Source organism: Anser cygnoides, chromosome Z, assembly GCF_040182565.1.
Source record: "Anser cygnoides isolate HZ-2024a breed goose chromosome Z, Taihu_goose_T2T_genome, whole genome shotgun sequence".
NCBI classification, from domain to species: Eukaryota; Metazoa; Chordata; class Aves; order Anseriformes; family Anatidae; genus Anser; species Anser cygnoides.
The window spans coordinates 73,071,134-73,088,891 of NC_089912.1; the positions used below are offsets into that span (position 1 = coordinate 73,071,134).

The 17,758-nt window shown below is 41.2% G+C and overlaps 1 long non-coding RNA gene across 1 annotated transcript in view; it reads left to right on the forward strand.

The window, feature by feature from the left end:
* The first annotated feature begins 192 nt into the window (after nucleotides 1-192).
* The window catches only part of LOC106035571 (uncharacterized), a 69,551-nt gene continuing 51,985 nt past the window's right edge, over nucleotides 193-17,758 (forward strand). Inside the window, exons 1-2 of the long non-coding RNA XR_007158624.2 lie at nucleotides 193-322; nucleotides 1,507-1,558. This is a non-coding gene — a long non-coding RNA (uncharacterized lncRNA). The remainder of the gene's footprint in view (nucleotides 323-1,506; nucleotides 1,559-17,758) is intronic.

Consider the following 17,758-nt stretch of genomic DNA (forward strand, 5'->3'; position numbering starts at 1 on the left):
GCCGGAGCTGCAGCCCGTGGAGAGGAGCCCACGCAGGAGCAGGGGGTCTGGGGGGAGCTGCCGCCCGTGGGGGACCCGTGCTGGAGCAGTTTGCTCCTGGGGGATGGACCCCGTGGTACGGAGCCGTGTGGGAGCAGGTCTTGAAGAGCTGCTGCCTGTGGGCAGCCCCCGCAGGCTCAGTTCGGGAAGGACGGCATCCCGTGGGAGGGACCCCGCGTGGAGCAGGGGCAGGGAGTGACTGTGAAGGAGCGGTGGAGACAAAGCCTCAGGGACAGAGCGCAGCCCCCATTCCCTGTTCCCCTGCGCCGCTCAGGGCGAGGAGGTAGGAGAGAGTGGATGAGGGGAAGGTTTTTTTAGTTTGCTTTCAGTTTCTCACTGCTCTACTCACTAGTCATAGGGAATAAATTAAATTAATCTCGCTATGCTGAGTCTGTTTTGCCCATGACGCTAACTGTCGAGTGATCTCCCTCTCCTTATTTCAACCCTTAAGCCCTTTCCATCGTATTTTACTAGCAGATAACTAATGATAGGACAAGAGGGAATGGCCTCACATTGCGCCAGGGTAGGTTAAGGTCGGAAATGAGGAGACATTTCTTCTCAGCAAGAGCAGTCAGGCATTGGAACGGGTTGCCCAGTGAGGTGGTGGAGTCAGCGTCACTGGGGGTGTTTAAGGAAAGGTTGGACATGGTGCTGAGGGACATGGTTTAGTGGTGATATTGGTAGTAGGGGGATGGTTGGACCCGATGATCTTGGAGGTCTTTTCCAACCCTAACGATTCTATGATTCTATGATTTTCTCCCCCTTTGAGGAGGGAAGTGAGAGGGCGGTTGTGATGGAATTCAGCTGCCCAGCTGGGTAAAACCACCACAGTGACACTGCTGCGTGCTTGCATTGCTCTAGCCTCAGAGAACATTGGTGTTGAGAAGAGCTTTGCTGCAGTAAACACTGCATAAATAAAGGGAAAAACAGGAAAACCCAATCTACTAGATGAGTAAGCTGCACCCTAGGAGTGCAAGACTTATAGGATATTAAGATTTATAGGTGTTTTCTACTGTCACAGGAATTACGTCATATAATCCTACTCATGAGCAGATTAGAATTTTTGTCCTCTCTGCAGTCTGTATTAACTGATGATTGTTCTATACACTTCTCTTTTCCCTCCACAGTGTCTTCTCTCCTAATGTGTTCAAAGAAAACAGTATATCATATCCTCATGGAGAACAACATACTATCTCTACCCGTGCTTCCCATATGAAACAGAGTTCCTTTAGTGTAGTATAGGCTCTCCATTGTCTTCTTCATCCTAAAAGCCAGTCTGTGTTTCAGATTTATACACACCCAAAAGCTTTGCGCTTCTACTTGGGAGATAAAATGCCACTACATGAAGCCCTGAAAAAGCCTTTATTTAAAATTTAGAATTCTCTCTTCTGTATATGATGACAATTATTTCAGTAACTGCTGGAAATAATTCTAATGCATCTTAAACCTGCATTTGTCTTTTCACAGCAACATTGTACGGGTAACTCACAGATGGAAATGGATGATGCCTTGTCTCCAGGTAAATGTGTGGTTTGGCATACCTGGGCAACAAGATTTATCCAGGACAAATATATTTTTGACCACAGTGTGTCTCTTGCTAGTTAAATATGCGTCCAGAAATGGCTATAAGGACAAGCTGATGAGATAACTTGTCTTAATGCTTTATCTTTTCAGCTGTTTGCAGCTCAGAGACTTCCAAATGACATTTCTGTGTGCTTGATGACCATCAGCAAATTTCTCTTCCATTAAGGTATCCATTTTCCCCTTGAAGCCAGTAGACTTCTGATAGCTGCAACATACCTGGCAAAACTTTCTCAGAGTCAGCCACAGTGCAGGAAGAAACAGCTCCATTTGCTCTGGTCATAACCTCCTATTTGTTTCATTTGACATCTCTAATTTTTGAATTGGAAGGAGCAGTGAATAATATATGCCTGCTCACTTTTTCTTGGCACTCATTATTTTTTAGACCAATAGCATATCCTTCTTCAGTTGTCTCTTTTTCAGACTGAGGAATTTTGACTTTATTATTTCTTATTGGGAAACAATCCACAACTTTGAGCATCATTGTTGTCCTTTCTTTGAACCCTTCACAATTCTATTATGTCCTTTTGAAGATAAGAGTAGTGTAACTGTACACAGTATTCAATTTGTGGATAAACCCTGGATTTGTACAGAGGCATAATGATGCTCTTGGTTTCATTCTCTGTTCCTTTTCCAATAAATCTTAATATTCAGTTTGCTCTTTTGTCTGCTATCATGCTATCAAGCACTAAGTTGATATATTTATGTAACTATTTATCATAACCTCAAAAATTTGCTCTTGAATGGTAACGGTCAGCCTGGAAACCGTCAACTGACATCTGAAATTAGGATTTTATTTTTATTTTTATTTTTTTCTTGCCTGTGGGGCTGACTTTATGTTTGTTTGCCCTGAATTTAATCTGTGTTTTATTATCCAGTCATTCAGTTTCATGAGGTCCTCCTGAAATTGTTGAGGATTGGCCTTTTCAACTACTCTGAATAAATAAGTATCAGCAAACTTTGTCTCCGCATTGCTTTTTCCAGGTCACTTTGAATTTTTTGAACAGCACAAGTCTCAGGGCAGACCTGTGCAGAATACCACTTGTCACCTTCCTCTGGCATAACCTGAGCATTTGCCTCTGTTGTTGTGGTCACTGAGTTTCCTTAGAAGTCCTTGGTCAACAACCATGCTGAAAGCCTTAGAAATCCAGACAGACTATATATCAGCCAGACATCCTCATTCACACGCTTGCTGATCCATCCAGAGAACTCAAGCAGGTTTGCAGAGGAAGATTTGCCTGCAAAAAACTGTGCTGACACTCTCCTAGTATGCCTTTCTTCCCACGTTCAGCTAGTGTACCCACATTCTTCTCGATTCCAGCTCTTTGGCTTCCAATACAAGAGCACACTGCCTTATACTTTGAACTACTGAATTTGACACCGTTTTGACTGCTTCCATCACTGAGTTGCACAAGGTCAAGAGCAAGGCACAGTCCTGCTCTAAGCCAGAATGTGGAGACTTCCTAAGCCTCTGTGTTTCTGCAGAGCCAGCAACAATCCTGTGTCCTAATCCTTTCTGCCAAGGAGCATGGGATCCTTCTCTGGAATATTTTCCTGCTTCACAAAAGAGGAAGGTGTGCCTATCACTGTGGGGTTAAGGAAACACTGACCTGGAGGGCTCAGTTTTGGTGTGGGAGTCTCAGTGCTTTCATTAACCAGACTGAGACCTCCTGCTTCTTGAAGAGTATTCTGCAGCTTTTCTCTTCCTGCTCCTCAAGTCTGCACTGATAGGTTTACTCAGTGGACTCCTATATCCCAAGGTGATTAATGAGAATATTAAATAACATGGATGCTCTAAGACAAATGTGAGGGGACTATCCCTCCAGTGACACAACTCCTTACAGCACAGATTGCTGTCAGCTCTCCTGTAGCTTCCTGGAGGCCCTCTTAACAGCAATAAGAAGGCCTTAATAGCAGTCCTTTCTCTGATTAAACAAATAATCTTCCACAAGGTGCTAGCTGGTGTTCATCAATGTTTGTTTCCTTTGCTTGCTTTTTAGAAAGCTAGGTTTTCTTCCTAAGGAATGATAATAGGTTTGGCCTGGTTTTGCCTTTGATATGCTTGTATTGTGTTCTCCTCCAGTTTCTGTTTCATTCTGTCTTTCATTAGGCTGCCTTTTTTAATTCACTCTAAAACCTTAAATGCCATTGAGGTTTGGCTAACGTATATCATCTTGTCTAGTTCACTTTATCTCTCTGTTCTTTGAATATGGATATTAGTTTCCTATTATCCACTCATATTGTGCTTCCATTAATTGGAGAGGTTTATGGAAAATATTTGTTACCAAAGCTGAGATTTCTTAGAGGAGAACCTTAGAAATTTTGAGATGGAGATTGCCTGGTTGCTTTAATCAAGAATGCATGAAATCTTTTAGTCTGTCTTCCACTTTATTTGAGATAGTTTTCATTTTTTATACCCTTACTGCCAAACTCTCTTTGTCTCCTGTATTAACATCTTCCTTAATGAATACTTGTGATTTCAATTAGTTTTAGTTCCTGTCTATCCATCCTTGAGGTACTAGAACCATTCTGATTTATGTAGCTGCATGTTGCCAATTGTTTAATTTCTGTTACAGAGTCACACTCATCTTAATCCCCAAAGTTTTCACATCATCACTGTGCTTATTGCTTCCTCTTCAGTCTTCATTTCTCTTTCTTGCCAGCTTCTTTAACTGGAATTATTGATACATATCTCATTATTTTGTACAGGCAAGTGGCTGTTTGGACATTTGCTGACTCCTGTCCGGTAATCTAATATGCGTTAATTTGGTCCAGTAATAATTTTGTATTGGGTCATACCTCCGGCTAATTTATAGACGTTCAGCCTTGAGTAATACACTTACTCAGACTTCGGAGTATGTAAATATTTCCCTTCAGTGTAACTCTATAAGTAGTTCTGGAAGATGATGAAATTACACAGAAAATATATGTTTTTGCACTTTCCTCTAAGATGACTTAGATTTTGCATAGGTCTTAAAGGAACCAAGATAAAATTTCTCCTTGTTCTTTTCATCTGATATGAGCAGGCTTACAGGAATGTCTGTGTGCACCTGGCTGGCAGTGTTACCTGGTGCTTCAGTAGCAGAAAACAACTCCTCACTGAGCTTCCTTTCTGTTTTTGCTGCTGATTGTGGAGAGAGCATCAGTTTGCTATGGGATCGCTCTTTCTGCTGTTTGGATAAAACAGAAGCAGCCCAGAGACTCAGCATGCTGCCTGCTGTGAGTGTGGGGGCTCAAGTGAAGTTTTCATTTTGAGCAGTGTTATCTTCTCTGTGATGATAGGAGCCAGGGAAGGTTGCAACCCTTCCTTGCAGCTGTACACAAGCAAAGCACAGTTGGTGTCTGCTGCAGAAAGCCCTGGTCTCAGAGCTACACAGGTGTCATAACATTGCATGGTAATCTCTGAGATAAGCACTGCCATGGATTGAGAAAAGATTGCTGTACTTTCACTTATTCAAGACTTAAGAGATATTATTATTGGTTTTAAACACAGAATAGAAGATCTGCTTAACTATGTGTGGTGCTTTTTATATTTTTTATTTATTTTTATTTATTTTTTTATTTTTTTATTATTTTTTTATTTTCTTCCACAGTAATTTGGGCTTTATGCCCATGCCAGAGCATGGGTTAGGGCTAAGTACCTCCAGTGACATGTGTCACCTCCACCTCTCTCCAGTGGTACCTGGAGCCCACCAAAATGCAAAAGGTAAAGCCCCTGTTGACATCAGCAGCATCCAGCCTTCACCCCCAAAGATTACATGGCAAAGGTCACTGGGGATTGCATACCCTTTCCTCCTACCCTCCCAAGCCTTTCCTTTTAAGATTTTCTTGATGTTTGCTGAACTGAATGTTATTCTAAATCATGACTGTGTACAGATCTTCTTGAAATCTAGAAATGTTAGCATAACATCTGTTCACTCGGCAAGCAATATATGAAAAATGGTGTGTGTGTGTATGTGTGAGTATAAATACATTTCTAGTCCTGGTATTCTCGGAAGTGTTGTTGTGGCATATTGCTCCAGATGGGATCATTTTTAGCATTGTATACAATACTGTATTTCCTTCTAGATCCAACACATATGTTGCATTTATTAGTATTAAAATAGAATCATTAAGAAAGTCCAAGAATTTGAGTTAATTTCTCTCTGTCACAAACTAAAAAAAATAAAAGAAAATAATTACTTTTATTTTCCCCATTGGATTATACAAATCAGTGCATGACATCAGAGAAGATACTGATTTGAGATCTCTTGCCCCAGGCTAATTTAAGATACAAGACAAAATTATCTGATGTAAGCAGTAGCCTAACTGGTACAATGTTCAGACTCAGTCATAAAAAGTGCAAGCAGAGAACAGAACACAGAAAAATGTCTGACAGCTGGTATTAATTTAATAGATTCAGGGGATTATACCAAATTAAATCAGCCAGAGTCAATGTTTTCAAACTGCTGCTTCAGTTCGGTGCAGGGGATGCTCAGTTTTGCTCGGGAGCAATCTGCTGACTTTCAGACAGGAAGGTCTGATCCCTTCTGCTTTTGTGTAGCAGTGAAGGTGCCTGTACTGTTGTAGTGCCAAACTTAGGAGCAGAACACATTCTCCTCTATGCATGCTTTACACATTTCAGCCCCCCAAGAGTTAATGTACACAGGCATCCCTGCTAGACAAATGACAACCCCATCCCATGACATTTCTCAGGTAATTAATGCTCTGCTAGCAGTCCGCAGCTTCTCCTTGGGCCCTGTCTCTCCTTCCCCATCATTAATTCTCCAGGGAGTGCCACTGACCCGAGCCGTTACTACTTAAATATTCATGCATTGACTGTTTTTCTGATTTATTTATATATAATAGTGCAGTCACACAAAAAACAGCTATGTAAAAATGAAGTACGAGGAGATATTAGGGTTGCAAGGTTAAGAACATGTAACTTAAGGAATGTCGGAAAGATGTTTTGGGCAGCCTGACTTCTGAAGCTGAAGAGCAGGTGGAGCTTTCTTTTTTTTTTTTTAAAAAAATATTATTATCATTATATTTCATAAGAATACCTTTATTTACGTGGTATTTAGAGGTGCATAGGAAGCAAGCCAGGGAAGACTTCTTGTGAAGTAGAGCAGAGTACCTGTCCCGGTCAGTTCTCTTTGCTGCCCATTTGCTGTTTACTGTTGAGGCTCTTACCTTTCCTACTGGCTGGCACAAACCCTGCTTCCACACCATGCAAGGATCAGCAGGGTGGTCGTAGACCATTGGTGACTCCCACGTGGCTCTCAGTGCCTTCCTCCTGCTCTCCCTGCTAAGGCCAAGAGCCCAGTTCATGGACCAGCCCAGGCAAAGACATGATGCTGAAGGCTGCAGAGAGTCTCAGCTGCATCTGGAGTGTGTGTGCAACTGGGGCTCCAGCTGGAGCTGTAAGCAGCTTAAGCTTATGCAGCAACCCTCTGATAGGCAAATTGCCCTAGTTTGGACAGATTTTTACAGGAATTGCAAAGGCTTTTTAGATGACTAAAGGTGAGCTTCCCTTCCTTTATCCTGTATCATATTTGTCTCTGATCCTAGACATAGTCTAAGAAGGATTCCCATATTTTAAGTGACTTCTGTTCTCTTGGCTTCCTTCTCGAATACATTTAACCATTTTTTTTTTTTTTCTGAAAAAATCCAGATAGATTGTCTGAAAGATACATCCATGCGGGATTTCAACCAGAGAAGTCTGTGAGGGGAAGCTGAAATGGGAAGTGTAAGGATTTAGTTGCAGTAGCATATATGCTTTTCTAGGCAAATGTTAGTAAGGTAATTAAGCACATGGCTTGCTAAGAGTCACGTCTGATGTCTTCTGAAAAGAAGAAAGGAAGCTGATATAATATCAGGATCGCTGTATAAACAGTAGTGATGCATTCTTTCCATTTGAATAAGGATTCTTCTAACACCTTATTAATTTATTAAAATCAGATAACAAATCTTGAATAAAATAATGGCAACGATCCCAGAATAATTAACCACAGATGGCGAAGTCTGTTCAGTTTAAAAACACACATACACAAAACAGGGTACCATTTATTGTGACTGTTGCTGTCATCTCTGAATGTGCATGTTGATTTATTAATGATTTTGGGGCACAATGAATGGTTATATGCCCCTGCTATAATTAGTGTTTGTTTTCAGCAGCTGTTGAAAGTTGTTGTTTTGTGATACTGAATAAATTATTTTGGATACAAGAAACATTAACTGTGAACCATCTGTTTTGGGATACATTAAGTTCTCATTTAAAGACGATGTCTGAATAATCACTTTCTCATTTTGAACTTTCAAAAGCAGAACTTAGTTTTTAAACCACTGGTGGCTCATGTTAATGTTTCATTCTGTAGTGCTTCTTTGCAAAAGAAAAGGATGCTGTTGGGGTGTTTTTTAACCTTTTAACTGTTCCCAACTCCTATGTATGTCTCCAGACCCTGTAACATGATGTAATTACACTGGGATTGTAATTTTTTCAGGTGATTTTTTTGTTTGTTTTAAAGTATTCTTATAATCTTCAAACCTTTAACTGAACTTGATGAAATAGGTTTAAAAATACAATGTGTAATTTTATAGGCCAGATGTTCCCCTTGGTTAAGGGGTAGGATAACTTCCAGGGTTTCCCTCTTATCTGAGCTCATTCTGCACCAGATGATGCCAATGGGAGTCTCTCCATTGCTGCAGGAGTGGCCCAGGGTCCAAAGAATCTGAAGGTCGTTCTGCGTGTATGTTAGAGCTGGGAGATCTTTATGTAGCATTCTCGTTGTCTGCACAGCATGCATGAAAATACTGACAAAGCATAAACTGATGCCTGGTGGGCTTTAGGGTGTGCCAGAAGGATGTGTGTGCCCCATGATTCTGGAGGAAGCCAAGTGGCAAGGGATTTACAGAGATGAAGGCACAAGGAACAGGAATCAACTGAAAGTTAGGATTTTAGCATATGCATATCATCTTCGGTTCCCTTTGTTGCCAGTGCACAGATAAAACCAATTCTAAAAGTTAATTTGCTCCTCTTAAGATACACAGACTGAACAGTCCTTTGGGGGTCCATATCACTCTTCACTAAGTATGGAGGAAACCTAGGTAACCCTGTTTGACAGAACACCTGCTTTTTTAGATGACCGAATTTGGGTGAAATGATTTCCACCCAAAACAGAGTTGGTCCATAGCTCTCCCCGATAGAGACTGATCACTGCGTGTTGCTCAGCTGAGCATGACTCGAAGGGCAAGTGATTCTGCTCTTTGTGTATCATTGGAAAACATACACTAATTTGTACCTATTATCTTGTGCTTTCTGTAGAGGAGAGGAGTACGTTTCATGTACAGTAATCTCTATATCTTACATTTCTACATTGCCTCCTATTATATCTCTTATAATATATGGAAAATAATAATTAAAATGCATTTTTTCCTATTTACATAATACCTATAGATATGATAATGTAGAGAGTGCTCCACAGCTATAATTATCCATCTCTTCAGCATTTAGACTACAGCAAAGAGAGAAAGACAGCCCCATTTGATTTATGATAATTAGGACTGTTCCACATTTTCCCTTTTATGCTTTTGCACAGTAAGATATGTAGTTTTCAGATAAATTGATTTAATATACAATTTTGAGCCTGGGAGATTTCATCTGTTTTCTATTTCAAGAAATCAGAATGATGGCTGATGTATTTCATCTGACTACCAGGAAATAAAATTTGTGATCTATCCTAAATATTTTAGGAACTAAATGAACTAGATCTCTCTCAGAATTCCCAGGGTAAGAGCACATATTTCCAAAGCAGATTATCGGTACGTGCTCACTTAAATTGTATAGTATTTCGTCATCTGTGAGAAGCAAAGGGTCAAGAAGGTTTGTGGCAGATTTTGAGATACTTTAATCCGCAAGAAGTGGAAGTAGTCTGCTTTGAACAAAATATCTTATTTCATAGGCACAGATATTTTTCAACAGTTGCTCACTCTCAGGCTGTCTATGTGGTAGTTTTTATAAAAGTCTCCATGTACAGACTCCACGTGAAGCAAATCTGCAGTTTTCTTTGGCAGAAGTAAATGGGTGAAGCCAAATCCTGGGCTGTGTCCAGACTGGAATGCACCCATTTTCCAGGGGGATGAAGGTAACATTGCCTGCTTTGTCCTCTCACGTTCTTCCCCTAAATCATGCCTCAGGGAACTGACCGGCTTTCTCACAAAGGACTAGAAGAAAACCAGAGATTTTGATTATCTTAATGAGAATTGTGTCACGTGGTGTGTCCTCAAACACATGGATTATTCCAGAATAACAGAAGTTGCAGCCTTCCCTGCGTTGGCCTCTGGAGAACCTTCAGTGTCTCGGTGCCAGCTGAGTTTGTGTTAATAACAACGCGAACACATTGTTATTAAACTTTTGTGAATAAATCTCACAGAAAGGAAAAAAAAAAAGATATTTATAGTTTTTCCCGACATCTTTTAAAAAATATAGTTCTGGAATTTAAAAATGTGTATTCTTCTAATCAGAAAGGCTGTGTTTTTAGAGAATGGAAGGTACAGGACTTAGAAGATCAGTAGCATAAGTATTTTAACAAAGTGATGCTGGAAATGACATAGCTGTAAGCTTAACATTTAGAAGATAAACACAAGTATAAACAAGGACATTTTGGCTGCTGAATGCAGATAAGAAGAAAATTATACTTTATTACGTAGTAATTTAATCAGCATACAAGAGCTCAGAGTGGAACCCAGTGTACCCAGACATTCTGTCTTTAGAAATAAACTTACAATTCTTGCACTCTATTCAAAAGTGATCCACACAATCATAAAATATTTTTGAGCTTTCTGCATGCAAGCCAAATATACAAAGTGCTTATTAAAAGATGCCTTCATATGAGAACACATGCAATGCTGGAGAAATCTGATAGCCGTTTTCATGTCTCTTCACTCTTCGCTATCTTTTTTTTTTCTTCCATTATTGTATTGTAAATATCAAGTTTTCCATGAGATTTTGAAAAAAAGGATACTTTTTGTAATGCTGTTTTTTTTTCTTATTGAATTCAGTTGATACACCTTGTCTTTTCCTTTAAAGAGAAAAGGTTTTTATCTTTGCAATAAGATTTAATTACATGCAATTTTCCCCATTTATCACTTACTGCTGGGAGGAAAAAAGTCTTATTTTGGAATGTGAGAGGATTTTTAAGCATCAGACAAAAGAGAGAGAGAAAGAGAGAGAGAGAGAATACTTTGTTTTGGAAGAAATAAAAACCACTAATGTTTTACATAAAAAGCTCAGAAAAATTGTCAGTATGTCAAATTATTTTTTTAGGAACTCACCCTGAACTCATGCCTTTTCAGAAGCCTTGGTTACTCTTCAGGCCTGGTCTCCAGCTGTGTCAGCTCTTACAATACTGACATGTCTTTGCTTCTCATTAACGGTATCTAGAAAAAGCATGCTGCAAAGACTGCCAAAAGACACTAAGATTTTCAGAATCAGTTCAGTTTTTCATGAATCAAATTCAGGTTTGCAAAAGTGGTTCAGGAAGTTAGGAACCCTGAGAGAGATCCCCTCGTGCTTAGAGATCTCAGGCTAGACCAGAGCAAGACAGATCACTCTGTATTTTTGCTGTTTTTTAAATATCTGTCACTAACATTGCTCAAAATAAGTTATTAAAATAGATGGATTTTTAGTTTGACCTAGTGTTGCTCTGTTCCAACCAACTTTTGCTGCAGTTTGGTACTACCCAGCACAATTAGCTTGGGCCATGAAAGCAGGATTTGAGTTCTTCCTTCCTGGCTATGCCAATTCTGTTTTGCTTTTAATTCTTAGCATGATTTGGTGAAACCCAACCTTTGTTGTCCTGTCTTTCTATGACACACAAGCTTTGAAGTGACTTCTGAAGAACTAATTAGCCTTTCACATTGCTTTTGAACTTTTTGTATGATGTCAGAATTTTCTAACCGTGTGTAAGGTTTGTTTTGGAATTGATGAGCTGGGATCAGGAGGAGTTGCAAATGCTTAGGACCATGGAAAACTACATGTTTCATAGGCAGTGAATAAGGATTAATGATGTAGCTATCCAACCAGATGAGGAAATTATCTCTCTGTGCATATAGATGTTATTGAAATAGGTGTGTGAAACACATACCTAATCCACTTCCTATGCTTCATCAGAAATTACACTGAGAAATTACATGACTTGCCCAAGGCTATAAAGAATGTCAGGAGAGGTATCAGAAATGGATCCTAAGTCTTCTGGACACAATTCCGTAAAGATGGTATTATTCTTCCTTTTCCATGTACCCTGTAGTGGAGCTCACCTCACAGTTTAGATGAGCAGGACCTCAAAAGATGCCTGAAAAACCTTAAGATGATAAGAATCCACACTTTTTGTTTTCTTTCCTTTTCTTTCTTTTCTTTTTCCTTTTCTTTCTTTTCTTTTTCCTTTCCTTTCCTTTCCTTTTCCTTCCTTTCCTTTCCTTTCCTTTCCTTTCCTTTCCTTTCCTTTCCTTTCCTTTCTTTTCCTTTCCTTTCCTTTCCTTTCCTTTCCTTTCCTTTCCTTTCCTTTCCTTTCCTTTCCTTTCCTTTCCTTTCCTTTCCTTTCCTTTCCTTTCCTTTCCTTTCCTTTCCTTTCCTTTCCTTTCCTTTCCTTTCCTTCCCTTTCCTTCCCTTCCCTTCCCTTCCCTTCCTTCCCTTCCCTTCCCTTCCCTTCCCTTCCCTTCCCTTCCCTTCCCTTCCCTTCCCTTCCCTTCCCTTCCCTTCCCTTCCCTTCCCTTCCCTTCCCTTCCCTTCCCTTCCCTTCCCTCCCTTCCCTTCCCTTCCCTTCCCTTCCCTTCCCTTCCCTTCCCTTCCCTTCCCTTCCCTTCCCTTCCCTTCCCTTCCTTCCCTTCCCTTCCCTTCCCTTCCCTTCCCTTCCCTTCCCTTCCTTCCCTTCCCTTCCCTTCCCTTCCCTTCCCTTCCCTTCCCTTCCCTTCCCTTCCCTTCCCTTCCCTTCCCTTCCCTTCCCTTCCCTTCCCTTCCCTTCCCTTCCCTTCCCTTCCCTTCCCTTCCCTTCCCTTCCCTTCCCTTCCCTTCCCTTCCCTTCCCTTCCTTCCCTTCCCTTCCCTTCCCTTCCCTTCCCTTCCCTTCCCTTCCTTCCCTTCCCTTCCCTTCCTTCCCTTCCCTTCCCTTCCCTTCCCTTCCCTTCCCTTCCCTTCCCTTCCCTTCCCTTCCCTTCCCTTCCCTTCCCTTCCCTTCCCTTCCTTCCCTTCCCTTCCCTTCCCTTCCCTTCCCTTCCCTTCCCTTCCCTTCCCTTCCCTTCCCTTCCCTTCCCCTTCCCTTCCCTTCCCTTCCCTTCCTTCCCTTCCCTTCCCTTCCCTTCCCTTCCCTTCCCTTCCCTTCCCTTCCCTTCCCTTCCCTTCCCTTCCCTTCCTTCCCTTTCCCTTCCCTTCCCTTCCTTCCCTTCCCTTCCCCCTTCCCTTCCCTTCCCTTCCCTTCCCTTCCCTTCCCTTCCTTCCCTTCCTTCCCTTCCCTTCCTTCCCTTCCCTTCCCTTCCCTTCCCTTCCCTTCCCTTCCCTTCCCTTCCCTTCCCCCTTCCCTTCCCTTGCTTTTCCTTTCCTTGCTTTTTCTTTCTTTTCTTTTTTCTTTCCAGCTGATGTAGTTCTTCTTGAACTCCATGCTAGTAGACACTAATTATTTATGCTTCATAATCACTTCTTCTCCTCTCTCTTTGAAAGAGTATTTCTCCTGTTGCAAAGAATACTGTAAGCAAAAAGATTTTATTTTTGTTATTATTTTTGATAAGTCTTAGAAGTTCTGAGCATGTGCATTTTGTATCTAAGTCTTGATTTTCTCTTCAGGTTAATATTTCTCACCTGTCTTAGAGAATTCAGAGGATGGGTAGAGGAGTGCAATGCTTTTGATCCAAGAATGATGGTTAAGTTTGTGTGTGTAAAGGTTTAATTAAATGAGTGAAGTGTACAGGACATCTACAGAGTGGTCTACTTTTTTTTTTTTTCTTTCCCCAATGGCCTTGTGTTTTCTCCTCCTAGTATTGAGCAATTTTGGTTAATGATAGGCTGCAACTTCTCCTGTTGGAGCAGCATTTTCCTCCAAAATGATTCAAGTCTATGATCTTTCTTTGCCATGCAAACAATACTTGTTAGGGCAATGCAAGTGCATTGCAAATGAAATGTTGGGTAGAGATGGAGGACCCAGACTTCTACAGATACCAGCAAACTGTGGGCTGTCTGCGAAATTTTGTAATTCTGTCTAGATGAAATACTTCCATTTAGAGATTTTTGGTTGCGAAGATAGACTTTTGTCAAATGGGTCAAGGCCGACTTTGTATTTCTCCTTTTTGGGGCAAGTACGGGATTCATGAATTAAACATGCTTCTTTCAGACATTAGGGAACTTCTGATGAATAAAGAGCCATTAGAAACCATTTACTTGTTTCCAAGATTTAATTTGTAATGAGTTTGTTGTGTACTGCTTGCAACAATTGTGTAATGATGGCTGCTGTGTATCGTTTTATAACAGTTTTTGTGGTGATGATAAGGAGGTCATGCCATGTAGGAAATGTTCTCAAACTGTCCAGTTATTATTTAGAAAATAGAACCTGAAAAGGAGCCTACACAATATTTTTCATTTTTACTGTTTAAAAAGTCAAAACCAGGGTTTGTTCTGCATTACCCTCATACGTTAGGGGAGCTTCAGCTAAACAGTTTTTTTGTTTTGTTTTGTTTTGTTTTGTTTTGTTTGTTTTGTTTTGTTTGTTTGCTTGTTTGTGTGTTTGTGTATGTTTTCCCCACAAAGTATCTGTGTGATGCTTTATTTCTGGCAAAAATCTGGTGGGAAAAAAAAAGTGTTTTTTATTTACCAGATGTCATAAAGGTATGAATATCTGATCTGGCCTATAGCCTGTCATTTAAAAAAAAATTCAGGGTAAAGGCAAAGATACATACAGTTGTAAGAACTGAACCAGAAAGCTGGGTTTTATAAAAAAATCATAATAATATAAAAGGAGATGGTGAAGTTTCAGTTTTATCTAAGATACCAAGAATTAGGGCTGAACATAGTCTGAATTTCTCATTTTCTTTCTCTCATCCCTGTAATGAAGAAACATGAAAGATGGCAGTCTGTAAAGATCTTTGATGAAAGAATTTGTCTTCACAAAACTAATTGACAGGTAGTTGGGTCTGGGTTGTTATGGTAAAGCTCTGGATAAAGCTTTGGAGTCAGCTCTGAAAGCTCAAGAAGAACCTCAGATGAGGTTCTTCCAGCCTGGGGGCAATGGGCAGAAGGGTTTGACTGAAGGACGGTCATGGTGGGAGGGTAAGGATTTGGTCCAATGTGAAAGCAGGATGCAAAGAGGGGCTGTGGGATGCTCATGCAAACAAAGGGGAGTGGAAGGCAGGGGTGCAAATGGGAAGGTACTGGAGGGGACCTCAGGACTGAGGTGGGAAGTTGAGCAAGATATATGGAGAAAGATGGAAAGTCAGAAATGGAAGGACCTAGCTTGGGACAGAGGAGGTATTTAACCATCCTGAGCAGGGGACAGTGGAACACAGTGCCACCGGGGCAGGAAATAATGGCACTTCTTTGGGACACCCAGCCAGCTGTAGCGCGGCTTTGGGATGGCCTGTCCACCACAGAGGCTTTTGGCAGTGAAGGTTAAACTATGAAAAGTTTTGTGAGGACTCCCTTGCTTGCCACTGTGGCCATTTGTATAGAGTCTGCCTCAGCCTGTCTGTCCAGGAGCTGTGTGGGACAAGCAGAGCGAAGGCACCAGCCTGCAGAAGTGCAAAATCCCCACAGCCTGGCCATGACCATGAAGCAGCTGAGATTTTGGAACAAAGGTCTAGGACAGGCTTATGTGTGCTCCAACAAAGAATGTGAAAATAAATATTTAGAAATTATTTTCCATTAAGGCAAGGAAGAACCGGTAGGCTGAAAACACTGGACTTCAAACTGGCAAGCAGCCTGCTCACTTGCAGTTAGCTCTTACCATGTCGTTATTCCTAACATAATATAGTTTCTGGGGAACTTATTGCACCATCTCTGTTCAGCAGTGTAATAAGCCTGGAGATAACAGGCAAAATTCAGAGGTGATGAGTTGCCCACAGCTCTGATGCTGTAATCAGGAGGTTGTGTTATTATTTACAGAGAAATTGATTCATCCTGAGGTGTTTGTTGCTTGGAATATGACGCACCATATGCTCAGTGACTCAGTTTCTATCATTTCCATTGTGCCGTCTCAGATGTCATATTTGGTTCATTAAAATCCCGTATTCTGCTCCCACACCACCAGATATTTTGTTGTTAGACTACATAAAATATTCAAACCAGTATTTTGAAGGCAGCTGTAAGCTGAATTGCTGACAGTGAGAATAAGAGCTGACACCCCAAAAGCCAACATCCCTGAGATTTTCAGGTGAATGATCTGGCTTTTGTGTGGTTAAAAGCTTTACTCATCCCATTGCCCCTGAAGTCAGCAGGAAGCTTTCCCAAACCTGTCTGCAAAGGGACCACTGCCCTCCTTAGGTGTTGGCCTTCGTAGTGGAGGACTTTGCCGCACATATCATAAACGAGCTTAGCACTTTGATGTTGACTTAGCAAAATCATAATGAAAAGGGCTGCTGATTTTGAGGCTGTTCTGCTTGATCCAGCTTTTGTTTGGAAATACAAATCAGGAAAGTAACCTTCCCTTAAAATAACTTGTCTTTCTAGCAGTGGTTTGGCTGTTTTGCCTGTACGGTTGTGGAAGGACTTTGTTATGCTGAGAACAGACCCACCATGTGTCACATCTGTAGGGCCCAGGGGTGAAGCTCTGCTGCCTCACCCCTGACTTTGCATTGCCAGGCATTCATCCTGAGGTGAACAGAGTGCTGGTTTCCTGAAAAAATGTATCAGCTACTTGGTGCTTGGGCAGTAAATACATTAAGAAAAATAAAATAAAGAAACTTTTTAATATGGCATTCAATCAATAGCAATTAATTGTAGTTCATTTGTAAAAGGCCCACTGCACTTGCTCACAGTTTGCAGCATTTCACCCAAGCTGGGTGTTATTTCTGCTTACTGACCAGGAGGCTTAGAGCACATTTTGTTTAGATGTACCACTGACAAACTTACAGCCAATATCTTTCTGCTCTTTTAGTTAGTCATCTCTAACTTTAACAATGATATTTAAATGTCAGTACCGTTTATTTTAGTGGAAAATTCTGACTGTTTATCCTTTCTGGTTGGACTCATAGGTATTAGAGGCAGAAGCACATTGCTAGCTCATATTTTTTTTTCCCTGTCGCCCAAGGCAACTGCAGTAGGAGATAATGTCCCATCAGCATTAACTTTTATGCTGTGACATTCCGCTCCCAGCTGACGTGGGAGAGTTGATTATGGCAAACATATGGATGTACAAGAAGATACAAGTGCTGGGTCAGAGCCAGGCATCAAATGTGATCGGAAAAGAATTTCTGCATGGTTTTGGAAGTCATGCATCCTGTTTCCACTGGTGGCCCATCAAAAGCAATCCCCTATGAGCATTCAGAAAACACCCTTTGGCCTGCACGTAGGCGTCTGCTGTTGAAGTGGCTTAAAAGCATATTGTCCTCAGCTGTCTTCCCTGCCCCACCACAGGATGCTGTTGCAGGGATGTATATGTTTCTCTGCTCCAGCCGGCAGCTGATACGAAATTCAAGCATGGTGGTAACCTGGGGCAGGGGTAGTCTGACCAGTCTGATGGCATCTCTCTCCCTGCCCCTACTCAAGAGTAGTAAACTCAGTGGGGTTGCAAACTTCATGTAGGTGATATCTAAAATAATATGTGAGGAAATGTCCTGAAGGATGCTAGGAGTAAGCGGCGAGTTAGGAACTGGCTTGTGCCAGCCAGCAGCTGTGAATGTCAAATCCAAGAGTGAAGGTTGCTCTGTGCCATTTATGTGGCTCTTTGGAGAAACGTGTCCCAATAGATCACACAGTGGTTAAGGGAAACATTTGTTAAAATATTGTTTTCTTAAGTGTGGTTATACAGAATGTCATATTTTCAGAACTGTGCTTTGTTTAATAGTGGTTTTGAGCACAGCAGTTTGGCATAGGGCTTTGAAGCCTTTCCTCTCCAGCCTACGACATTAAGAGCTCTGAGGCTGTTTCCATTATAATCCCTTCTTGCAGCAGATCCCCATTC